General features: G+C 39.6%; 1 long non-coding RNA gene across 1 annotated transcript in view; it reads right to left on the bottom strand.

The window, feature by feature from the left end:
* Positions 1-19171, bottom strand: part of LOC149316952 (uncharacterized) — a 45536-nt gene extending 26365 nt beyond the window's left edge. The window contains exon 1 of the long non-coding RNA XR_016280725.1: positions 19101-19171. This is a non-coding gene — a long non-coding RNA (uncharacterized LOC149316952). The remainder of the gene's footprint in view (positions 1-19100) is intronic.
* Between the last annotated feature and the right edge of the window lie 4057 nt (positions 19172-23228).

Genomic DNA, 23228 nt, shown 5'->3' with positions numbered 1-23228 from the left:
TCCACTGTTGAACAGCCCTTATTGTCAGGAAGTTCCTCCTAATGTTGATGTGGAATCTCTTTTCCTGTAGCTTGCATCCATTGCTCTGGGTCCTGTTCACTGGAGCAGCAAAAAACAAGCTTGCTCCCTCCTCAATATGACATCCCTTCAAATATTTAAACAGAGCTATTATATCATCTCTTAACCTGTCATGGCTTCATGTTATGGAATTTTGGGAACTGTAGTTCCCACAATTCCCAGAATTCCATAGCATGGAGACATGGCAATTAAAGTTGTGCCAAACCAGATAATTTCCACAGTGTGGATGCAACCTAGGTGAAACATCTGAGGAATTTCAAGAGAAGCTAGAAGAATTTTGATAGTATGTAAGCCCCATTCAGGCATCTCTCCCCACTTTTTCTTCAAGGTGGGAGCAATGTAGTTGACTAATTTCCCCCCAGCTCCATTGTTGCTTTCTTAACATGAACAGTAATGCATCGCCATCGGGCCTATCCTTAAGAAGAAGAGCCCTCCCTCCATGGCATCTGATGGTGTTGGGCCTGGGAGGAAGCGAACAGACAGACCCAACACCATCGGGCCGATTCATAAGCAGAGCCCTCCCTCCAGTCCATCTGCCTTGGTCCAGGCCTCAGAGAGAGAGAACTGCTGGACCTGATCCCTTTCCCCACCATCATTCCCTTCTCCTTTTGTGTCATGTCTTTTTAGATTGTAAGCCTGAGGGCAGAGAACCGTCTAATTAAAAATAACAATTGTAGGGCTGAAGAGTGGGGTATAAATACCATAATAATAATCACAAGGAAATTCCTATTGACGTGAGAGCAAGATCCTTGACTGCACAGTGTTCCTGCTTATGTGAAGAGCATCCACATAAACAGGATTATCTCCTTTTCTGACATGTCACTGTGTATGTAAGGAACATGAAGAAAGTTGTGACGGGGGAGAGTGTGTAGTCCCTGTTCACATTTTAAGGAAAGTATGATGAGAAATGCCACACAAGGCTTTAGAGTTATGCCTAGTTTGGCCCCTAGATGTCTGCAAAAAACATACTTTTTTGATACCCTATTGTCCAAAATACGTAACTCTGCTTTTATATTTCACAAATCCTTTCAATATTTCTTCATGAAATCAATTGGTATTCTGTTAACTTTCACCATTAAATTAATTCTTCAATCCTTCAAAGATGCTAAACAATTACTTATTGATCCCTGTTTATCCTGAGATTTCATTTGAAGGATGCCCATGGTATTAAGCACAATACGTTACAGGCATTTTTTTAATGTCAAGCTGCCTACCTCAGTCTGTGTTATTTAAATGGTGTGTGTTCATCCCCCCCCCCCCTAAAATCAATGGACATTTTCTTTTGTAGTTATGTTGCACCACACAAGTGAAGGAACAGAAGTTGTATTCTTGTTACTGGATATTTTCAGTAGTACAGTGGGCCCTTACTATATGTTGGGCTTTGGTTGCAGGATGCCCTGTGGATATCAAAATTCATGGATGCTCAAGTCCAGTTATATAGAATGGCACAATAAAAATGGTGTTCCTTATGTAAAATGGCAAAATTAATGTTTGCTTTTGGGAATAATAATAATAATAATAATGAGTAGAATATTTTCAATTGGCAGTTTGAGGCCTGAGTACCACATGCTGGGGTGAGCTCCCAAAACTAGTACCAGTTTCTACCAACCTAGTAGTTCAAAAGCAAGCAAATACAAGTAGATAGATAGGTACCACTTTAGTAAAAAGGTAACAGCATTTAGTGCTGTCATGCTGGCCACATGACCGCCAGAACAGTCCTCAGATAATACTGGCTCTTCAGCTTAGTATTGGAGATGAGCATTGCCCCCTACAGTTGGTTACAACTAGACATTCATGTCAAGGGACTGTCTTTATCTTTACCTTTAAATTTTGCTTTTGGGAATAATAATAATAATAATAATAATAATAATAATAATAATAATAATAATTATTTTTTCAAGCTATGGATGGTGAAATCCATGGATGCAGAATCTGTGGATAAGGTGGGCTGTATAAAGCAATAAATAAATAAATGGATTTCAATGCTGTAATAGTATTACATGGTTGTAATGGTATTACATAGTATGTTGTTGCTGCTGTTGTTGTTATGCTCCTTCAAGTAATTTCCAACTTAGAACAACCATTTATTCATTTATTAATTTATTTTTATTTCAAGGATTTATATCCCGCCTTTCTCCTATAAAGGGATTCAGGGCGGGTTAACCTTAATCCTATCATGGTTTTGTTTGTTTTGTTTTTTGGCAAGATTTGTTCAGAGAACTTTTGTCTTTGGCTTCCTCTGAGGCTGAGGTCACTCTGTGGGTTTCCATGGCCAAGTGGGGATTCAAACCCTGGTCTCTAGCTTGAACTACTCCATTATGTTAGCTTTCTTCCAAGGTATACAGATTGATAATAGCAACTGATGAACTGGATCTCATTATACAGCTTCATACCACACTAAGCAGTCCCTAAGCAGTTTACAACTGTAAGCTAATTGTCTCCAACAAGTTGGGCACTAATTTCAGTGATCTCAGAAGTCAACCCTGTACTCCTGGCTGAGACTGAACTCACAATCTTTTTGTGAGTGAGTGAGTAACTGCAGTACAGGCATTTAACCACTGTGCCACCAGGACAGTTAAAGCAATGTCACACTCGTCATTTCTGCACTGCAGCTGCACCTGCAGCTGCAGTTAAGAATACTATATATAACATTAATGTATTGAAACATCTCATCAGATAAACTGTTAACTGCTGTAAGAATTTCCGCCTTATATCATAATGAAGAGACCAGCACTTTTTTGTGAGTAACACCAATAGAAAAATCGTTGTATTTTTTCCAGACAAGTATTTTGTGCACACACACACACACACACACACACACACACATACATCACAATAAGAGTCTTCAAATATGAAAAGTCTTTAAAAACATTCAAAATACCTTGTAATCTTTCCCAAGGGGATAAAAATGTTAAAGATTTATACTGTCCCATGGGAAAGAAAAAAAATAGGTAAAGATTTGCAGACACCGATATAGGGGGAAATATCAATAGCCAAGATGTAAAAATTCAAGCCTCCAGTTGCATGTTAGTGAATCTATCAATTTATTCTCAGCCAAGAATTAACTGAACCATGACTGCATTTTCATGATCTCAGGCATGTTTGTGTCTGGTGGCAGGAAACTGCCTGTATTAGTGTTGATGGTAGGGATGTGTCAGCACAGCACATGAGTGAACATCAAGGTTTATGCCCTAAATTGATGAACAGCAATGAGAGCATGACATATTAAGAACAACATGAAGTGAAGAAACACAGTTTATTTTTCATTCTTTCTAAACCACTAAAACAGAGCCAAGATACTTAACTTTCTTCTTTAATATTTTCCAGAACTGTTTCTGACATGACAAGAATTGAGTCTCTGCCAAGCCTAATTTATTGGTATATAATTAGATGGATAAGACACATTATTCAACTCCCAAAACAAAATTCAAATATCTAATTCAAAGAGCCATCACCTGAGTAACTAGGAGCTCTGTCTGCATAATAAAATCCCTTGATGCCTTTTAAATATCCAGGAATTGTAATGAGGACATCTTAGAATTAATAAGAAGGCTCTTCCACTATTAGCCATAATAGCTACTGTAGTGCCTTCAGCAAAACAGTTCTACTTAGCAAAACAGAACCCAATATTCTAAAAAACAAAACAAAACAACATGACAGCAAACACTAATTCTGCAATAAGCTTGAAGGAAATTGAAATAAGGTGGATTTTGAAATAAATTCATTCAAACTGTATTAGATAAGAAATCTGCCATAAGCTTAGAAAACATGTTGAGTGGCTGTAATAGATTTAAAAAATGATATGATAAGAAGTGATATGATATTAGCCAATGGATAAAGCTGAAATAAGTGGCTGAAGAATGAAGAGGACTTATTTTTTATGTCCAGGATTGCTGGATTAACATTCAAAATGTTATTGGAATTTGTAATTTCTTCTAGCAAAGAAGCAGCTACCAATAACAAAGGCAAATAAATGTCACCCAAGGAACCATACTGATGGAAAACAAATACCAAAAATGATAGTGAAACCACTGGGATGATGGATTACAATAACATTTTTCTTCCATAAAAAATTACTGATGGTAGCATAAAAGAAATATTTATAGGTGCTATTTAAACACTAATTAAAGCTTCAGCATATGATGCAAGTGGGGTAAATTATGTTTCATCTTTCACATAAACCTTCTGCAATATGTGTCCATTCAACATTCTATTAAATATATTAATGGACTATGAGGCACATGATATTTTCTATGAGGGACTAATGGATTAATATGAAACTTGGGCTAATTCACACATCATGTATACAAACAATGAGCCTATATCAATTGTTCTCTAGCATAATGTCATTGAACCAATAGGATTTACATAAATGTGGAATTACTATTCAATGATTGGGTCAACGTGTCTTGTTTAAACTAACATTTGGATTTAGGCCTCTGTTTCCTTAACAATATTTCTCATAGCTTAATATGTGAATTTGCTCAATGAAAAACTGTAATTAATAGTGTTGGTTGTGATTAAATTAATTTAACCATTAATGTCTGTCCGTCTCTGTCTTTGTAACATTTGCATTGTACTGAAATCATTAACAGTGAGATCAAAACATGACATTTGGAATATTTGCTCAGGACACAGGTCCAGGTTTCAAGAGGCACAGAAAAATATTTGAAAATATATATTTTTAAATGATTGAACAACATGTTTTTTGAATGTTTAAGAAACTCAGATGAGAAGAATCCTGGAGAAATTTTGCAGTTAGTGACGTATTCTATACAAAATTTACATGTGGTTGTTTTGCACAGAAAGCAGTTTTTCTGTACAGGAAGCAGATTTTTCTGCACAGAAAATAAATGTTGTTTCCTGTGTAGAAAATGTTTTCTGTCCAGCCACATTGAAAATCAAATTTTGGTAGAATTTCTGCCCAATTAAGAATCAGCTTCGAAGCTAGACTGATTTTTTTGGGGAGGAAATTTAATAGTAGGAAGAAAATTGCAAAAGTATATAATTCAGCTTCACAGAAAAAAATGCAATACATATAAGATCGTAATTTTTTTCTTGAAACAGATCTGCAATTCAATATCAATGTTCCAGATGTTATTTCTTAGATATCTATCCCTTCTTTCCTTTGATATGCTCAAGGCAAATTTCATATCCAAGCAGTGCTGCTACAATTTGTTCCCCATATACTAATGTTCAAAGGGATTAATTAGTATATGGTATGCAATCCAAAATGAAATTAATTTTTGTTTTGAAAATCTTCATACTGGAATGCATGTTGATGTGTATACCAATATTTTGCATATCAGGTATGAATCCTAATTTAATTTCTACTTCAAATTAATTGAGGATGGGGGAAAAGAACCCGAAGCACAAAGTTGGACATATAGTAATGTGCCCTAATAAAGAGTGTTCCTATTCAAGGTTCCAGATAGACAGACATGCCTATTTCCCCTAAACAATCAATGAACATACTATACCCATACTTAATTAATTGATTTTGTTGGTTCCTGTCAAGGCTTTGTGCCTAACAAATGCTTGTACCTATTGGAAAAGCTCTGATATGTCCCAAGATAGATGATACTACCTATTGATACCCAACCATAAAATAAAGAGACCAGACATGGAAATTTGGATGAATAAAGGGCCATTTAAAAACACTGGTAGACTGGGCAAAACGGATCTGTGAACCCCACCTCTTGGAAGATGAATTCAAGCACCTAGATTGGGCTCTACAGGCTAATGGTTATTCCAGCTCAGACATCAGAAGGGCTGCCAGATCCAGAAAAACCCAGAGGCGTGAAGACAAGCAACAACCCAAAGGGAAGGTATTTTTACCATACATCAAAGGAGTCACAGACAGAATAGGGAAACTGGTGAAGAAACATAACATTCAAATGGTTTACAAACCAACAAAAAAATCCAGCAAATGCTATGCTCAGCAAAGGATAAGAGAGACCCTCTCACAGCTGCAGGAATTTACTGCATACCATGCAGCTGCGGACAAGTCTACATAGGGACCACCAAATGCAGTGTCCAAACACAAATCAAAGAACATGAGAGACACTGCAGACTGGGTCAGCCAAAATAATCAGCAGTAGCAGAACATGTTATAAACCATCCTGGGCACAAAATACTGTCTGATAGCACTGAAATCCTGGACCATGCCAACAACTATCAGGTCAGAATGTGGAGGGAAGCCATTGAAATCCATGCACATCTGGATAATTTCAACCAGAAAGAAACCCTTAAAGTGAACAAAGTTTGTCTACCAGTCCTGAAGAACAGCAAAATGAGGACTCAGCAAATGCAAATGGGAAATCACTCAGCGTCAGGGGCTTTCTCAGCAGATAATGATCACCAATTAGCAGACCCTAATCCTCCTTTGCATATCCTCCCACTCTGAGGCCCTGCCATCAACAGCAGAACAATACACAGATTAACATGGAATTCCCTCCCTACAGAGAGTGTGTGTGTGTGTATCTCCAGCTCTCTTCTATGACAACTTTCTCTGAAGATGCCAGCCACAGATGCTGGCGAAACATCAGGAATGAACTCTTCTAGAACATGGTCACATAGCCCAAAAAAAACCCCTCAAAAAGGGGATATTTATATCCTATTTAAAGCTAAGCTCTTGAACTTCAACTTCAACTTGATTGAAGTGAAAAGGCTGGTGTGGGTCCAGCTGAAGCCAGGTGTCGGTCCTAGACCTCCTCTTCAGCCTTCCCTTTGGGCACAAACACCGAACCCTGAGGTAAATCCAATGATTTGGATTGCATCCTCAGCCAGTCCTAGGAAGGTACACATAAGACACTGTCTCCCAAACTCCCTCAAATTTGTAAGGTTGAGCAAAACCCCTGTGTCTACCCCAAAGGCAGGTTCTTTCACAACTCCACATCCCTTGACCTGTCTAAGCTGTTCCAGAGCCTAACCTTTCACCACAAGGGGGTGCCACTGGTGTGCACCAAACAGTTCTTTAACCCCATATGAGCCCTATTTAACAGCCACCCCAAACCAATTTCCAGTCCCTGCATACAGTATGGGGTAGGCAAAAAAAAAACAGGAAAGAGGAAGAAAATTCCTACCTGGCCCTGAAGCAACCAACTGCATTTTTGGCAGGAGGGTGGGCTGCATCGTCGAAAAGAAGCAAAGTTTGCTTTAAGAGGAACTATGCTTCCCTTGCAATGATTCAAGGATGCTAGAGGGAGCCACGTTCCCATGAAGATTCAGGAAGTGCTCCTGGCATTCAGACACAGGGGCTTGTTTTCCCTTTTAGCTACATTTGCAGGACGTTTTAGCAGTGATGGAGGCAAGTGTGAAAATCTTCAGTAAGAGATGCTGGACAGTGGAATGCATTCCCTCTGAGTGTGGGGGAATCTCCTTCCCTGGGGGGGGTTTAAAGAGAGGCCGGATGGCGATCTGTCAGAGGTTCTTTGATTGTGTGTTCCTGTATGGCAGGGGGTTTGACTGTAATATCTTCCACATCTGTGCTTCTATGATTCTGTTGTTTTCTTGACAACCTGACATTTTGCTACATAGAGCGCGCAATGGTTCAATGGTACATCTGACCACTCATGTGCTTGTGCAATGAACCAGTGGTTTGCCCAGCCCCACTCCCTGGCTCCACACGTCAGTTCAGTAATTCTCTCTTTCTGGTCTGAATTGGAGGAAACCAGAATTTATTTTGCTCCAGCGTTAAATCGCAGAGTGTGGCTTAGGTTTGTTTTCCTTCCATTTCAGCTATGCATGCCATTTAAACAGTTCAGTTCCAAAATGGTGTGCGACTGTTTGTTTGTTTTTAGCTTGTATGGACAGCCCCAAAGAAGGTTCAACTTATTTCTCTCACAATTGCCCTGGGACTTCTTTTTGTACCACTGTTTTAGCTACTACCTTTCTCTTCTGAGCTGATAGGAGCCCTGGCGGCACAGTGCTTAAATACCAGTACTGCAGCCAAAACATTTTGAGTTTGATTCTGCAGGGCTCCATGTTGACTCAGCCTTCCATTCTTTCTTAGGTTAGTAAAATGAATACCCAACTTATTGGAGGCAATTTGCTAACACTTTATAAACTGCTTAGAGAGTGCTTAGCACTATAAAGCTGTATAGAAATATAAGTGCTTTTGCTCTTGCTATAGTTCTGTTATTGGCCATTCAGCTTGGAAGCTTTAAGGATTGCTCCCTCTCATTCTATTCAATATTCTGGGTGCAATTCTGGTGACAGATTAGGGCTGGCAAAAAAGTTGTTGTTTCGCTTTTACATTTACAGCTGGCACAGAAAAGGGGTTTTTGAGATATATATATATATATATATATATATATATATATATATATATATATTTCTAGGGATATTTGCTGTAGCAAAGTTTGAGACCTTTCTCGTTTAAGTCAATTACCCTTGGTTCAGTTTGCAGTGATTGTCTCTGAATTTCTCTGCAACATGATTAATTTCATACTCTGAGCTGCATGAATTCCCTTTAGCTCTAGTTGCTTCTACCCAAGATCTCATTATCTCCTGGTTTCCAACTGCCTGGATTCATACCATCCTGTCTTCTTGCATGTATTTTACACATAAAAATGGAAGTGTATCTTTTTATTGCTTTGATTTCAAGAGATTTAAAATGTGAATGTTTTAAAAAGACATAATACATTGTCACTTGAACAAAGGGATTATCTGAGTGGAGGTGAATGTGCTAGATACTACAGGAAATGAACATTATTAGTATTTATTGAAAAAAGTGTGGGTTTTTTTTTGTTTTTTGCAAAAGCATTCATTACTCTTTTTCTTTTTTTCAAAGACAGGTTTAATGGCTATGTCATTTTAATGGAATTTAATTTTCCTCATTAAAAAATCCCTGGGCAAATGATATTCAAAATACTCTGAGGACCAGTTCACACTAGCTGACAGCTCCAATGCTGTCAAGGAGCTGCCTGGAAGTGTGCAAGACTGCCACCAGACTTATATTCAGGCAGAGACACCACTTTGTGGAAAATGCTGGCTCCAAGTGCAGACTAGATACAATTGTTCCAGTGAAATGGCAAAGAACAAGGCATGCTCCTTGAAGCAAAGGGAAAGGTGGTGTCCCATCTCCCACTTGACACAGAAAAGCTTATTCAACTGTCAATTGATAATTTATAGCAGCATATCATTTCTACCTCACTTGGTAATCCAATTTGTCCAGAGCTTCACAATGTAGCTGTGGAGGAATAATAATAATAATAATAATGATAATAATAATAATAATAATAATAATAATAATTTACACCCTGCCTCTCTGTGCAACACAACCGGAGTGGCTTACAAGTTAATATATACAATCCCGTATCCCAATAACCCCCCCCCCCAAATACAATTAAGCAGTTTACAGATTAAAACATAACTTAAAATCATAAAAAAATCAACAACAGCTGTAGCAGAAATCAGGGAATAACAGGTTCAAATTATTTGGTGGCCAGTTATCTATTCGGTAAAGGCCTACTGGAAGAGATCTGTCTTAACAGCTTTTTAAAAGCTGTTTAAGGTGGTAATGTGATAGATCTCATCTGGCAGGCCATTCCATAATCTGGGAGCGGTTGCCGAAAAGTTCCTCTGGGCAGTTGTAGACAATCTAGATTTTATGGGTTGCAACAGATTCCTCCCAGAGGACCCGAGTGCACAGGGTGGTTTATATGGAAGGAGATGGTCCCAAAGATAGGTTGGACCCAAGCCACTTAGGGCTTTAAAGGTGATAATCAACACCTTGTACTGTGCCTGGAAACTAATAGGCAGCCAGTGGAGCAATCTTAAGATCGTTGTAATATGGTCTCTCCTAGTTTTACCTGAAACCAGCCTGGCTGCCATGTTGCACATTACAGAAATTGAGGCTAGAGGTTACCAGTGCATGTACCACAGTTTCAAGCTTCCTGACTTTCAGGAAAGGACTCCAAAACTCAGAATGCCCCAGGCATCATGGTAATTTGGATCTGTTGTCCAGAGAGAGAGAGAAAGTTGAGGGTGCCCCTACTGTCCTTTACCTGGCATCTGAAGAATCGTTTTACTCTGACTGGAAGGGATGGCCTGATCCTGACTATAAAGTACATTAGTATGGGGGCTGAAACTATGACCCTGGAATCGAAGAAATGAAATGGTACCTCTAGGGAAGCACACCAAGTATGCACAAATAAGCATCAGAGACAGAAACAATAGTCTGGGAAATGTGTAACGTCATAGACATTTTCCTAGGAATAAGCCCCATAGAACTGAAGTGACACATATAGTATTGTATTGTTCAGCAATACACAGAATTACATTTAGTGATGACCAATAAGGATGGCTGTCAGTTGTGCAATGTTAATATTTAATATTTTTATATTTTCATTTTCATTCTTTAATACATACTCAAGGCATTATTTGTAGACATTTGAATTCTGTACCATTTGAAGTTTACAGTCACACTAGAACACTGACTTCTGGTCAGCCCAAACTCATTTCCTCTGTGAAGGCGTAAGATTTCAGCAGTACTTACTCTGATTCAGAGGTCTTTTTCTGTACTTTCAGAAACTGCAATTATTTACACTAGCTGAAATTCAAATCTTTCTTAATTATTTTTTTAAAAAATACGATGTTGTGTATTCTAGGTTTTCTCCGATTTAGTCCATATATAGTCTCTGTTGATTACTGAGGTAATCTTGAGAATATTGAATGTACTTGGACCAAATACTTAATACCAGTGGAACATTAAGTAACACTTGGCTCACTTCATTTGACATCACAATAGCAAAGAAGGAATTTCTTTGCTATTGTGATTGCTATATTGTGAGCCCTTGGTATCTGTTGGTATTTGGTTCCAGAAACACCCCCCCCCCAATAGGTAATAAAATCTGTGGATGCTTAAGTCTCATTGGTCTGTATGCCATCCACTTTTCTTTCCACACTAAAAAAGACAGAAAAGATTTTTCTCTGCTGCTGCACACTGGGAAACTCTGAGGTGCAAGAGCTTGCTCTGCTGGCCTTCCAGAAGATTGAAACCTATGAAATTTCTTGCCAAACATTAGTGCCGTCAACCCTTTGTATCCACAGAGTCTGCATTCATGGATTTAATCAGAATTATCTGGCTATGTGCCTGTAGCCAGATATGAAATGATTTCACCATCTGCTGAGTTCTGCTGGGGTCCTTATTTTCTATGGGGACATAGCCAGTTGCTTCTCTGATCCCAACAAACTTTCACTAGGCATGGAATGGCCAAGGGGAGTGGGCCTGATGAAGCTCTATAGTGATCTGGTTGCTGCTGAATAAGGAAGTGAATACCAACCTAACCACTGACCAGAAAAGGCCATATGTAGATATAAGGTTAACCAAGTAACAGGTTCCCAGTCTTTTTCTTCAAAATATCCAGTAAATCTTGCAAATGTGTAAATCTATTCTGAATATGCCAGCCACAGATGCTGGCGAAACATCGGGAATAAACTCTCCTAGAACATGGCCACATAGCCCAGAAAATCCACAAAAAAATAATATGTAATATGGTCAAGGTGAGTTTCATACTTTCTCACAAGTCTAAGGAAGTTGCTTTCATTGGGCCTGAACAGGCAGGCCAAAATAAAGCTGCTTTGGGTCACTTTGGAGGTATGCTGTTTAAATGACACACACATCTTAAGAGGCCAGAAGATGCACTAAAGCTGCACTGCAGTCCTTAGGATTGGAGCGTGGCTTTAGTGCATCTTCTGTCTCTTAAGATGTGTGTGTCATTTAAACAGCATACCTCCAAAGTGGCCCGAAGCTGCTTTATTTTGGCCTATCTGTTAGGAGCTCTTTTTATGTTCCCTTAAAATGTGACTTTCATTAGAACTGTTAAGTCTAATAAGCTTTCTTTCCATCCTTAATGTCACACTGAGACTGAGGCATGAATATGAAATCTCGTATCTCTACCAGACCTTAAGACACTTTGCTGAAATCAGGAAGTGGGACCAAACAGCTCACTGTTAAGATATTTATTTATAGGTGATCGGGAAGACTATTTACAGATGCAGGAACAAAACAGAGTTCTAGGATGGAAGTACAACACTGTCTTCCTCCTCTTCAGTAGCTCAACAGCAACAGAGCCATACAGAACTCTCTGGTATACTCTCTGTACATACGGCAACTGAACTAACTCTATTCACAACTCTTTCTCTCAACAACTCCACAACATTGACCCATTACTACTGACCCATACATGTTTACAGTTAGGTGGTAGCTATATACCCTTGTTTGATGCAGCCTCAGTGCATGGTTGCTTATAGATTACATCATATTGCTTAGTCATACACACAGGTGTATTCCAATACATAATCAAGCGTCTGGCCTCCTGAAGCACATTTGTCTTTAGATGCCCTGCCTTTGTCACACAAACCGCACACATTTCATGACAGTGCAGTTCAGCAGATCTAATTTCACCTTATAACATGGTGACACTTAATTCTGATTCAGTTGGAGTTCAGTTTAGTGCTTCTGGAAACTACACTTTATTTACCCTACAGGGATATCTGTTTATTATGACAATTTGGAGATATTGTGCCAGGAATCATAGAGGGGTATTATGCCAGTTTAATTTATAGTTATTATGGTCACTGGATGCATCTACACTGTAGAAAAAATACAATTTAAAGATCCCATTTTAAGTGCTGCAGCTCCATCCTAGGAATTTCTGGCATTTGTAGTTTTACAAGGTCTTTAGCATTCTCTGCAAGAGTGATGAAGCCTCACAAAACTACAGAACCCAGGATTTAGTAGTATGGACCTATGACAGTTAAAATACTATCAAACTGCATTATTTGTACAGTGTAGATGCTCCCATTATACTATATTATTATTATTATTATTATTATTATTCTGCTTCTCCAAACAGATCGAAGCGGCTAACAGTAAAAGCATTGGTAAAATACAATAACAACTTATTGTTGTGTCCCAAACCCTCCCAGTCCCTCGCATCCACAATAAAATACAATTAAATTTTTAAACAGTTATTTAAAATATTATTAAAAATAGGGCAGAAGCAGTGAGAGCAGTTGTTGAACAATTAATTAAATGAATAGGAGATTGCTGGAATGTTAATCTGGCAAGGCTTGCCGGAAGAGATATGTTTTGATTGCCTTTTTAAAGCAATCAGGACCGGCGATATATCAGATCTCTTCCAGCAGGCTATTCCATAACTTGGGAGCGACAGAACAGAAGGTCCTCTGGGTAATGGCAGCCAGCCTAGTTTTTGCTGGCTGGTTTTTACTAGAGGACCTCAATGTGCAGAGTTGACGGTATGGGAGAAGGTGATTGTAAGTAAGCTGTAACCAAGCCATGAAGGGCTTTAAAGGTTATGACCAACACCTTGTAACTACGCCCAGAAATTAATAGGCAGCCACTGAAGAGACTTTACTATAGGTGTAATATGGTCACCTCTAGATCTTCCAGTGACATTTATGTAAGAAGGTATCCAGTACTATCTTTTGAAAGTATTTCTCCAATTTTTCCACAGCACAGTAGGTCAGTTTAAAGGCCAATTGTTGTGTGAAACCATTCTGACACCTATGGTTGAAATAGGAAGCATAATGTTGGTGCCTTCTCTACCATTGTAGTCATCTTCAGATGTATTCCATTAAAACATATCTTTCATGTCTCTTGTGATAATTTTATTCGTTTAATAATAATAAGAAGGAGAACCACCACCACCACCACCATCATACCCATTTCTTACCTGCTTCTCCCCGTGGAAGGGGGCAGGAAACAACAAAAAATAACACAACACATGTAAAACCATACACAGGATTTTATAAATGCTGTATAAAATGTACATAAAACTATATAAAACCAATGCATATTAAAATCCACCAATTAATACATTAAACCATAACTTAATATTTTCCACTGACATATGTTTAACAAATAGTGGAGTGAATCTTTCCATATATTCTTCTAGGTTGTGTCCAATATTCTTTCGGTTTTATAGTTTTATAGTTTTCAGTGTTAAATGTCATCATCTATTTCTGATTCAGCATAAGCATCTGTTCATAATCCATACAACTTCAACCTATTATTTATCCTCCCCTGGAGGTATAAGAACTCCCTCTTCATCCTGCACTACTAAAGCATGCTCACAGGTTTACACAAGTGTGACTTTTTATGAAAAGGGAGTTAAAAAATCTCTGATGATGTAAATCATGATGCACGCTGAGTTTTCTTCTTAGTTAAGGTGAACATGATACAGAAGGAGGACTTATTATGCATAAAGAGACCCCAAGCAGTCAAAGGATGAGGAACCTCAAGTGTCAGACTAATATTTCCAGATGCTCGGGGAATGAAATAGAGACTTCATACACATACTAAGGGGGTGATAAATAATTTCTCCATCAGTCGCTCTTCAGGTGCCTCCTGATTATCCTTTGTAAATTACTATTTTATCCATCAGGAAATGATGTCGCATGATTTTTTTTCTTTGTACAGCTGGAAAAAGAAAGACTCTGTGGAAAAATCACATGATCAGCAGGCAGAGGCAACTAACAGCTGCAGCATGACTTTTGGTATACTACTGAAATAAGCTAATTCCCCACCTCCACCCACATGCCTGGTTTGCAGTTTGCTCCAAGTCTCAGTCTTCGGCTCTCCTAGTAACTCAAGTTCACCCATATCCTACCAAATCAGCATGGTAGTTTTACTTCCCTGATCCTTTTACATTTTTAAAGTACTTTTATTAAATTAGTTCTATACAACTCATGGCCTGTCAAGCTAAATGTCAGAACATATGCAATGATATCCTAAATAAGGCCCTCTATTTTGTAATAGCTAACATGCACATGCATGAAAACCAAGCATGTTGATTTATTTGCTTTCCATAAGTTGTCTTTATGTCTCCTCTTAACAAGTACAATACAGAGCTGGTGGGGGAGCAGTGGAACAATCTTACCTGACCATTTTCTAGCATCAATCTATTTAACCCCTTTCACTTTTCTGCTTATTTTTCTCTATTTCTCAAAGTTCTGCTGAGAGTAGGGATGGGAAAAAATTCCCTGCATGGTCCAAAAGACCCATTTCCACTCCCTCAATTCTAGTGCAATTCTTTTCAGAAGATGCATGTCCCAAACTTTGGTTCTTGTGCAAGCAGCATGTTCCACACCAGAACCGAGGTATAAAAATCCCTGGATCTTCCAGGAAGATCTGGATCCCTAAGGAGCTTATTGCATGAACTTTATCACCACCTAATTGTCGCCTCCCATCAGCCCAGGTCAAAGCCAGGTTCCAACCATGCTTCACCTGCACTTTTTCGAAGTCGGAAGCTTTCCGGCTTCGAAAAAGTGCTGGCGGAACACAACTGGGACCCAGGCTGATGACGACCGGCTGGGACCTAGGGTGATGGCAGCCAGTGATTTAGCATGCAATAATCGCTGCCTCCATTCCACATCACAGCTCCAGCCCGGGATGCTTGAGACGGTTTTAAAGTTTGTGGGATAAACTCCTCTGTTTCTGTATCTTGGTGGCTTTCTGCATGGCTTTCCTGCTAAGCCTCCCAATGTGTCTGCTACCACAAGTCACTTACTTTGAGATGTGAGCAATCCATGGTAGCAGTGGATACACTTAGTGTCTCAGAGGAACTCCTGTTCAGACAACTACTGTGGCATTGGAATGGAAAGCCAGATAACCAGAATCAGGTCAGAGCTGCTGCAGGGCCAAAAAACTCTGGGTTGACTTCAAAGTATCCTGGGCCATGAGGACAGGGATCTAGTCTGGGCTGCATTTTTCACTGCATTTTTCTAAATCACATGGACATTCTTGTTATATCCTTTGCCCATATTGGGTTACAAAACATCTTTTCCCTCTATGCTGATTTTTTCCATAATGTATCTATTTATCTATGGCACTTGCCATAATACATAGTAGTTTGTGAACATTTTCCCATTTACTAAATTATATTTGCACATATTTTTCTTTTGCTTGTTTTTAAAAAAGGTGTTTGCAGTTTTAAAATACAGTAAAGACTCGATTATCTGACATAAATGGGACCGACTGATTGTCGGATGACCGAAAATGTTGGATAATCCAATGAGGTTTCCCTCTGCTTGAAGGGAGCTCCGCCGAGGTCCCTTCCAGCCGAGGGAAAGCAAGCTGCCGGGGAGGGGACTGGGCCAAGGCCAGAGTCCCCTCCTCAGTGGCCTGGCTTCCCTCAGCTCGAAGGAAGCTCCGTGGAGCTCCCTTCCAGCTGAGGGAAAGCTAGCGCTGGCGGGGCTTGGCCCCTTCCCTCCCGAGGGAGTCCTTGGGTTCCCTTGGGAGGGGAGGCAAGCCGCAGAGGACAAGCTTGGGCCAAGGATGCAGCCTCTTTGAGGAGGCTGCGTCCTCAGCCTTTTCCTGTCCTCTGTGGCCGGGGAGGACAAGCCTGGGCTGAGGACGCAGCCTCTTTGAGGAGGCTGTGTCCTCGGCCCTTTCCTGTCCTCTGTGGCCACGGAGGACAAGCTTGGGCTGAGGACGCAGCCTCTTCGAGGAGGCTGTGTCCTTGGCCCTTTCCTATCCTCCGTGGCCGCGGAGGACAAGCCTGGGCTGAGGATGCAGCCTCTTCGAGGAGGCTGCATCCTCAGCCCTTTCCTGTCCTCCGTGGCTGCAGAGGACAAAACAGGCCGACCACCCGGGTCTTTCCTCCCCTTGAATGGACTCCTGAGAGTCCGTTCGGGGAGAGGAAAGAGAAGCCGGGAGGGAGAGGCCTCGGCATGGGCCCAGAACTCTCTTTCCCAGGCCTGCCCTCTCCCTCAGTGGGCTCCCCGGTCCTCCTCTTCTCGGACCTCCCCTTTACTCCAAAGGGCTCTTCGGAGTCCTTTGAGGGGAAGGGAAGGGAGGCAGGGCAGGAGAGGACTCGCCGAAGGTAAGTAGGGAACGAGGGAGGGAAAGGAGGAAGAAGGAGGGAGGGGGGAGGGGGGAGGCGAGGGGCGTCGGATAATCCAGAGTGTCGGTTAACCAAGACTCTACTGTATATGGAACAACTAATGAAAGTTACAAGAGAAAAAGTGTGAAAGAAGAGTTACAGCTAAACATTAAGAAAACCAAAACAAACAAAAAAAATGGTTTGCTTAACTTTAAAGTGGATAATGACGACATGGAAATAGATCAACATTATGTAAACCTAGGCTCAGCTATTAAGCAGAATGGAGACTGTATTCAAGAAATCAGAAGACAAAGACGTTGAAGAGCAGCTATGAAGGAACTAGATAAGATCCTCAAGTGTAAAGATATACCAGTAAGTACCAAAATCAAAATAATCTATGCCATAGTATTACCAGTTTCTATGAATGGATGTGGAAACTGGGCAGTGCAAAAAGCTGGCTGGTTGAAAATCAGGATATGTGAAATATGGTACTAGAAGAGATTTATGGCTATCATGGACTGCCAAAGAGATAGATGAATCATTTTTTGAGAAAATCAGGCCATAACAGTTAGTAGTAGCTAGAATGACTTAACTGAAGCTGTCATACTTTGGACATATGATAAGAAGGCATGATTCACTGGAAAATATAGTCATGCTGGACAAAGTGGAAGGCAGTAGGAAATGATAACATTGCCTTACAGTTGGATGAGTCAATCAAAAGAGCCACAACTGTTAGTTTGAAGAACCTGAACATAACAATTGGTGAGTAAAGGTCTCTTTTAGGTAGGGATGCAATTCTTTGATAAGTTTCTTTTTGAAGGTAACAACAAGAAATTTCAGCAGTTTCCTCCAACTGCAGTAGTCTCATAAAAAACATAGTTTTTGAAGCCTACTTAAAATTCAGAATTTATTCTGGATAAAATTTGTATGTGGTTGTTTTTCACAGAAAACAGAATTTTCTGCACAGGAAATAACATTTTTTAAAGAAAATGCTTTTTCTGAGCAGAAAATGCAGTTTTCTGTGCAAATCAACCATGTGCCAATTTTATGCAGAACAAATCGCCAATTAGTTTTTTTTTCTCAGCATAAACAACATCTGCTGCACAAAATTAATATTTCTCTGTTTAAATATCATTTTTCTATGCAGAAAATGGTGTTTCCTCCAAATGCTGTTTTGTACACAAATAAACCATGCATGAAGATGTTTGTATTCTAGGAATCTTCACATAAGGGTTATGAATTAGTTTCAAAGATGCATGTTTATGCTACTATCCTATTCAGACTTACACAGTGAGTCAAAAGAGTGATCATGCATAAAATTGTACCATACATTTTGGAGATTTGTACTCCTATAATCTTCCTTGCAGCACTGTAGAATAATATTCTTAGCAACAATTAGAAAATGCACACAGAACTCCAATGAAGGGAAAATCCAAATTGCTAGCACCTCAGTCCAAAAACTCAGCTGGGTGGCTATAGAGCAAATGTTGCTATCACAGCTATCACAGCTGTTATTTTGTTCCCTGCATTATGATTCCATCCCAGTTCAGTTTGTAATAAATGAATATGCTATTTATTCATGATGTCAGCTCAAAATCATAGGCTAACCCCCCACCACCACCACCATCTTGGGTGCAGAGGAAACCTTTCTCTAGCCTATAACGTTGAAGTTGAAATGCTAAGCTTCCTTCTGTCAGGAGTTGCAGATGCACCTTGCCTGCCTGAAAATAACAGGAATGGATTATTTTATGGATGGGTTACACAGTTGAAATAGCTATTTGTAGGTAGATGGTGATTTCAGCCACAGGTAGCAAGATAACTCTAGTGTGGACGTAGGTATGACGCAAGCCTGTTTAAGGTCATTCCTGTGAGATTAATCTAGCTAGAGCAGCAAAGTAGGAGAGATGTAGGAACAAGAGACACAATTGTGTTTACTAATTATAATGAACAAGAATTGAACCATGAATTTGAAATTGTGTGTAGTTTAATTAGGCAATGCTAACACTTGCTGTTTAATTCTGACAATGAATGTGTCTGGCTTGGATCTATAGTTACTGACTAAATGTTTACTGAATTTCAACTACCGATGTCTGAATTTCTGAAAGTGGTTCCTATCAGACCTTACACTCTCCTATAACAGTTCTGAGAAAATCATAATCTCGTACTCACCTAAAGGTCTGTAGAATCGGTACAATATGTACTGCCTCACTGGTGATAGATAGTACTTCACAGTGGTAAACTGAGAATAAAGCACAGAAAAACAGTTTGAAAGATATGTAATCAAATAGTATGCTTCAGAGTACAGCCAGAAATGAGAGCTCTTCCCTGTAAACAAGAGAGCCATTTTGCAGCAACAGTATGGTTATATTTTCCAAAATGTTGTATTTGTGTATGTGTCAAGAAACTGCAATTTTCCCTCTCAAGAAGCCTTAGAAAGCTATGCCTGGAGATACAAAATGTTATCTGGTCTGCCAACTTAGGCCCAGCACAGACTGGTGCTATACGCCAGCCTGGGGCTGATTTTAAGGCTCGGGAAAGAGGCGTGTCCACACTCTCCTGAGTCCTACTGCACTGTCCAACTTGGCTCACCCTTGTCCACATGGTGGCCACCATGATGACATATGTGTGGCACCACATCCAAATGGTGTGGCGCTGCATGGACATCGTCGTTGCATGTGAAGGAGGAAATGGCACCCCACGCACGGCACAAAAACAACCCTCCAGGACCAGGTTCTTTTTATGCCTCCTGGAGGCCGCAACATTTGGTTGGTGTGGCCTCCATATGAGATAAAAACGGGTGGCTGCAGGCCACCCTTTTGGGGTGGTTTTTACAGCCCCATAGTTGCTCTCTGCTTACAAATAATCAAAAACATGGTGGCTTGGAATGAGAAAGAAGTGAAGCAGTTGGCTGCTTTCATCTCTCTCAGAGAATACATTGCAAAATGGCTCCTTCCAGTTTCATTTTCCAGAACTGTAGTGGGGAATTTCAAAGCTCATTTTCTCTGAGCTCTGTTTCCTTTTAATATTGATTCAGCTAAATTTGAGGTGGGATTTCTGTTAAAACTTGTAAACAAAATGTTTCCAATAACTACCCAAATTATTCCTGGGTGAAAAGACTGAGAATTTCACTATGCAGAGGAAACATCTTCCTTTCCTCATCCCCCACCAAAAAAAGTTTACAAACTTTTTTTTTGGGTAACTGTCAGCCTTGGAGAGCACAATGGATGTGAGCATTCTTCTCCTCAAGTCAGCTATGGTAGTGGAGTGGCGGTAATAGCAGTAGGAATATCACTGCTGCTTTACTTGGCACACTGAGAAAAGAAAACTGACAAACATTTGAAAAAGAAAAGAGATGATAGGTGGACTAAGACAATTTACCTCAGTCACATATGATCTGAATGGACTTTGAAACTTTTTTGGTCCATTCCAGAAAATCTGACGCACATCTGGAAGATTTTAAGGAGACTCACCCATGCAGTCTTCAGTAAATGCAACATAGTTTCAATTAGTGTGGAAGAAATTCCATAAATAGTATACAGTCCTCTATTAACATTTATCAAAACAATTGGACCCGATGAGTAAGAGTGCATTTCTCACAAAATTAATGGTTCTTTTTGATGTGTTAATAATAGTCCTAGATGAGCTGACTCCATTCTCCCATAGTCTAGCTTATTCACTGAATCATAAATCCAGTGTTACAAACTCAGGTGAATATTCTCTTTTGTTATGAAATTACATGGTGTCTTTAAATTTGTGTACATATGATTCATCAAACTGCATCTAGAGGCTGTGGCATGGGCCATTCTCTGTTTGGATTACGGATGTTTTGTTTACAGTAATAGATTGAGTAGAAGCTACTGGCATACACACAACTAAACTATATGGCTGTTTTTTCAAATGATATTGCTTGTTGCAGTTTCAGATCATTCAAACATTTAAATTGTTTACTTTGGTGAAGTATAATAAAAGGGTTGACATATAAGTATTAATACAAAGTCATTCTATGTACATCTGCATTACCAGTGGGACTTACTTTCTTTTGGAAAGAAGGCAAGGGCAGGGAATGGATGACACTCCATATTTTAGCTAATATCAGCCCACATCAGCATAGCTAATTGAAAGGTAGCATAGGGCTTGCGTTTTGACATAGGGAAGTCCATATGTTTTCCAACCCTATGTTACAGCAACCAACACTCAAAACATTCACAATGAAATTACTACTTTAACAAATGAACAGGAAAAGCAAACAGCAGGTTACACTAGACTACTCAAGAAGGCAAAACATTGAGAAGTACAGATACTCAATGAGTTCAGGCCCAGATGACAGTCACAAACCACCCAAACCCTCACCACAGTTTCTTCAGCAATCTGCTATTTACAGCTCAGTCCACAAATGAATGAAGAGATGTAAAAGATTATTGGCTATATAACTTCAGTGTGTTTACACACGCCTCTTTCTAGCTCTGAGACTTGGTACTGCTAGTGATGTTCTTGCTCCAGATTTCACATTAGAGTTGTCAGTGAGTGAAGCTTCCTCCTACTTATCACATCAACTTGACATTTTTCTTGTATATTTAGGTTGGAGAGATATTGTCATTACCTTCTTATGGTCTTAATTACTGAATCTCCAAATTGGCCTGATTCACTTTGGACTATAATGTCCCATTCTAGAACTGAATCAGACCAATTTAAACCTATCTGAATCAGGGACATTTGGGTACAAATTGCCCCAGTTCCCCTCCCATCAGATGCAGAATTCAGGCAACTTTCTTGCACAACATAATAAACATGGATGGAATTACCAAGGTAATTCCGATTTCAGCTATAGGCTGTATACAATTTTCCCCCTACTTCTACCCTCTCTTGCATTTTCTTGGTTTCTTTAATTCAAAGGTATAACTGTGGAGTCTCATTCCTTAGAGGTCTTTAAACAGAGGCTGGATGGCCATCTGTTGGGGATGCTTTGATTTCCTCCATGGCAGTGGGGGCGGGGTTGGACTGGATGGCCCTTGTGGTCTCTTCCAACTTTATGATTCTATGATTCTATGTAAAATCATTATGTAAAGAGATCTTGTAACACTTTGAGACTAACTGAAAGAATGGAATTGGCAACATAAACTTTTATAGGCCCAAAAAGATGGGCCAAAAGTGCCACCATTGGGCTGATCCAGGGGGATGGCATACAGATGATGCATGCCCTTGGATTGGGCTAAAATTGCACAGCAACCACCTAAAGTGGCCCAAACGTGGCAGCAAAAGGAGCACAAAAAAAGTGTTCCTTGCTAGTGGTCCATTGTGGGGGGGCTCAGGACCACAACATCTGGTCACTATGGTCCTGCATCAAATGGAGAGTGACTGGCACTGGAGTGGTGGGTAGTTGCTCCAAGCTGCTGGTCTTCTTGACCCCATAGACATCAGTCTGCTTCCTCATCAAATGTATCTGAGGAAATAGACTTAATTCACTGAAATTTCACACTGCCAATTCCTTTCTTTAACCTCAAAAGTGCTACAAGATCTCTTCATGTACTGGCTTTTTAAAGATGTACTAAAAATGACTTGTGCCCCTCACTCCACTGTCATGTTCTACTGATTTTTGCAAATTATTCTATGACTCAGAAAAAAGAGACTCTAAACTCTTTAAAAATATTATTATTATTATTATTATTATTATTATTAACCTTTATTTATAAAGCACTGTAAATTTACACATAATGATAAAATAATAAAATAATAGAGATGCTGAAAAGTTCTTGGACCAACCAACCCACTTCCCAAAATCTGTGCATAATTTTATAACTGTAAGCTTGAAAGAGTTTCTTTTGTGTTACAAATTGCCAGTTCATAGTTTTAATTTCTGAATTTTTACAAATCAGTGATACAACCACGTGAACAAAAAGTGTGGAATTTTCAAGTGCTGAACTCTGAACCATCATGAAGTTTCTGTTCCTCTAGAAGAAAATCCAGAGGAAGTCCATGAATGTATGATGAAAACACTGAGTGAAAAACCATCATACTCCTGTGAAGAAGTGATGTGCCAAATTTTAGCATGGAGATTTTGAAACCAAGGTCAAACAGCAGTCCTTGCAGTGGGGGCACTTTGATTATTCATGGCTGAAAAAATTCAAGGTCATCAGGAAAGGTCATGGGCACAGTTTTGGGTAAAGAAGGTTTTTTGATTATTATCTTCAGAAGGACTGAACAGATAATGCAAAATACTGCTCTAGCTCACTGTGTCAGGTAAAGGAGGCACTGATGAAAATTGTTAAGGGAAGCTGCAGAAAAGTGTTTTATTTTTGC

This window comes from Sceloporus occidentalis, unplaced genomic scaffold, assembly GCF_023333645.1.
Source record: "Sceloporus occidentalis isolate IW3139 unplaced genomic scaffold, rSceOcc1.0.p SCAF_3, whole genome shotgun sequence".
NCBI lineage: Eukaryota > Metazoa > Chordata > Lepidosauria > Squamata > Phrynosomatidae > Sceloporus > Sceloporus occidentalis.
This window is presented reverse-complemented; position numbering and strand designations above follow the sequence as displayed.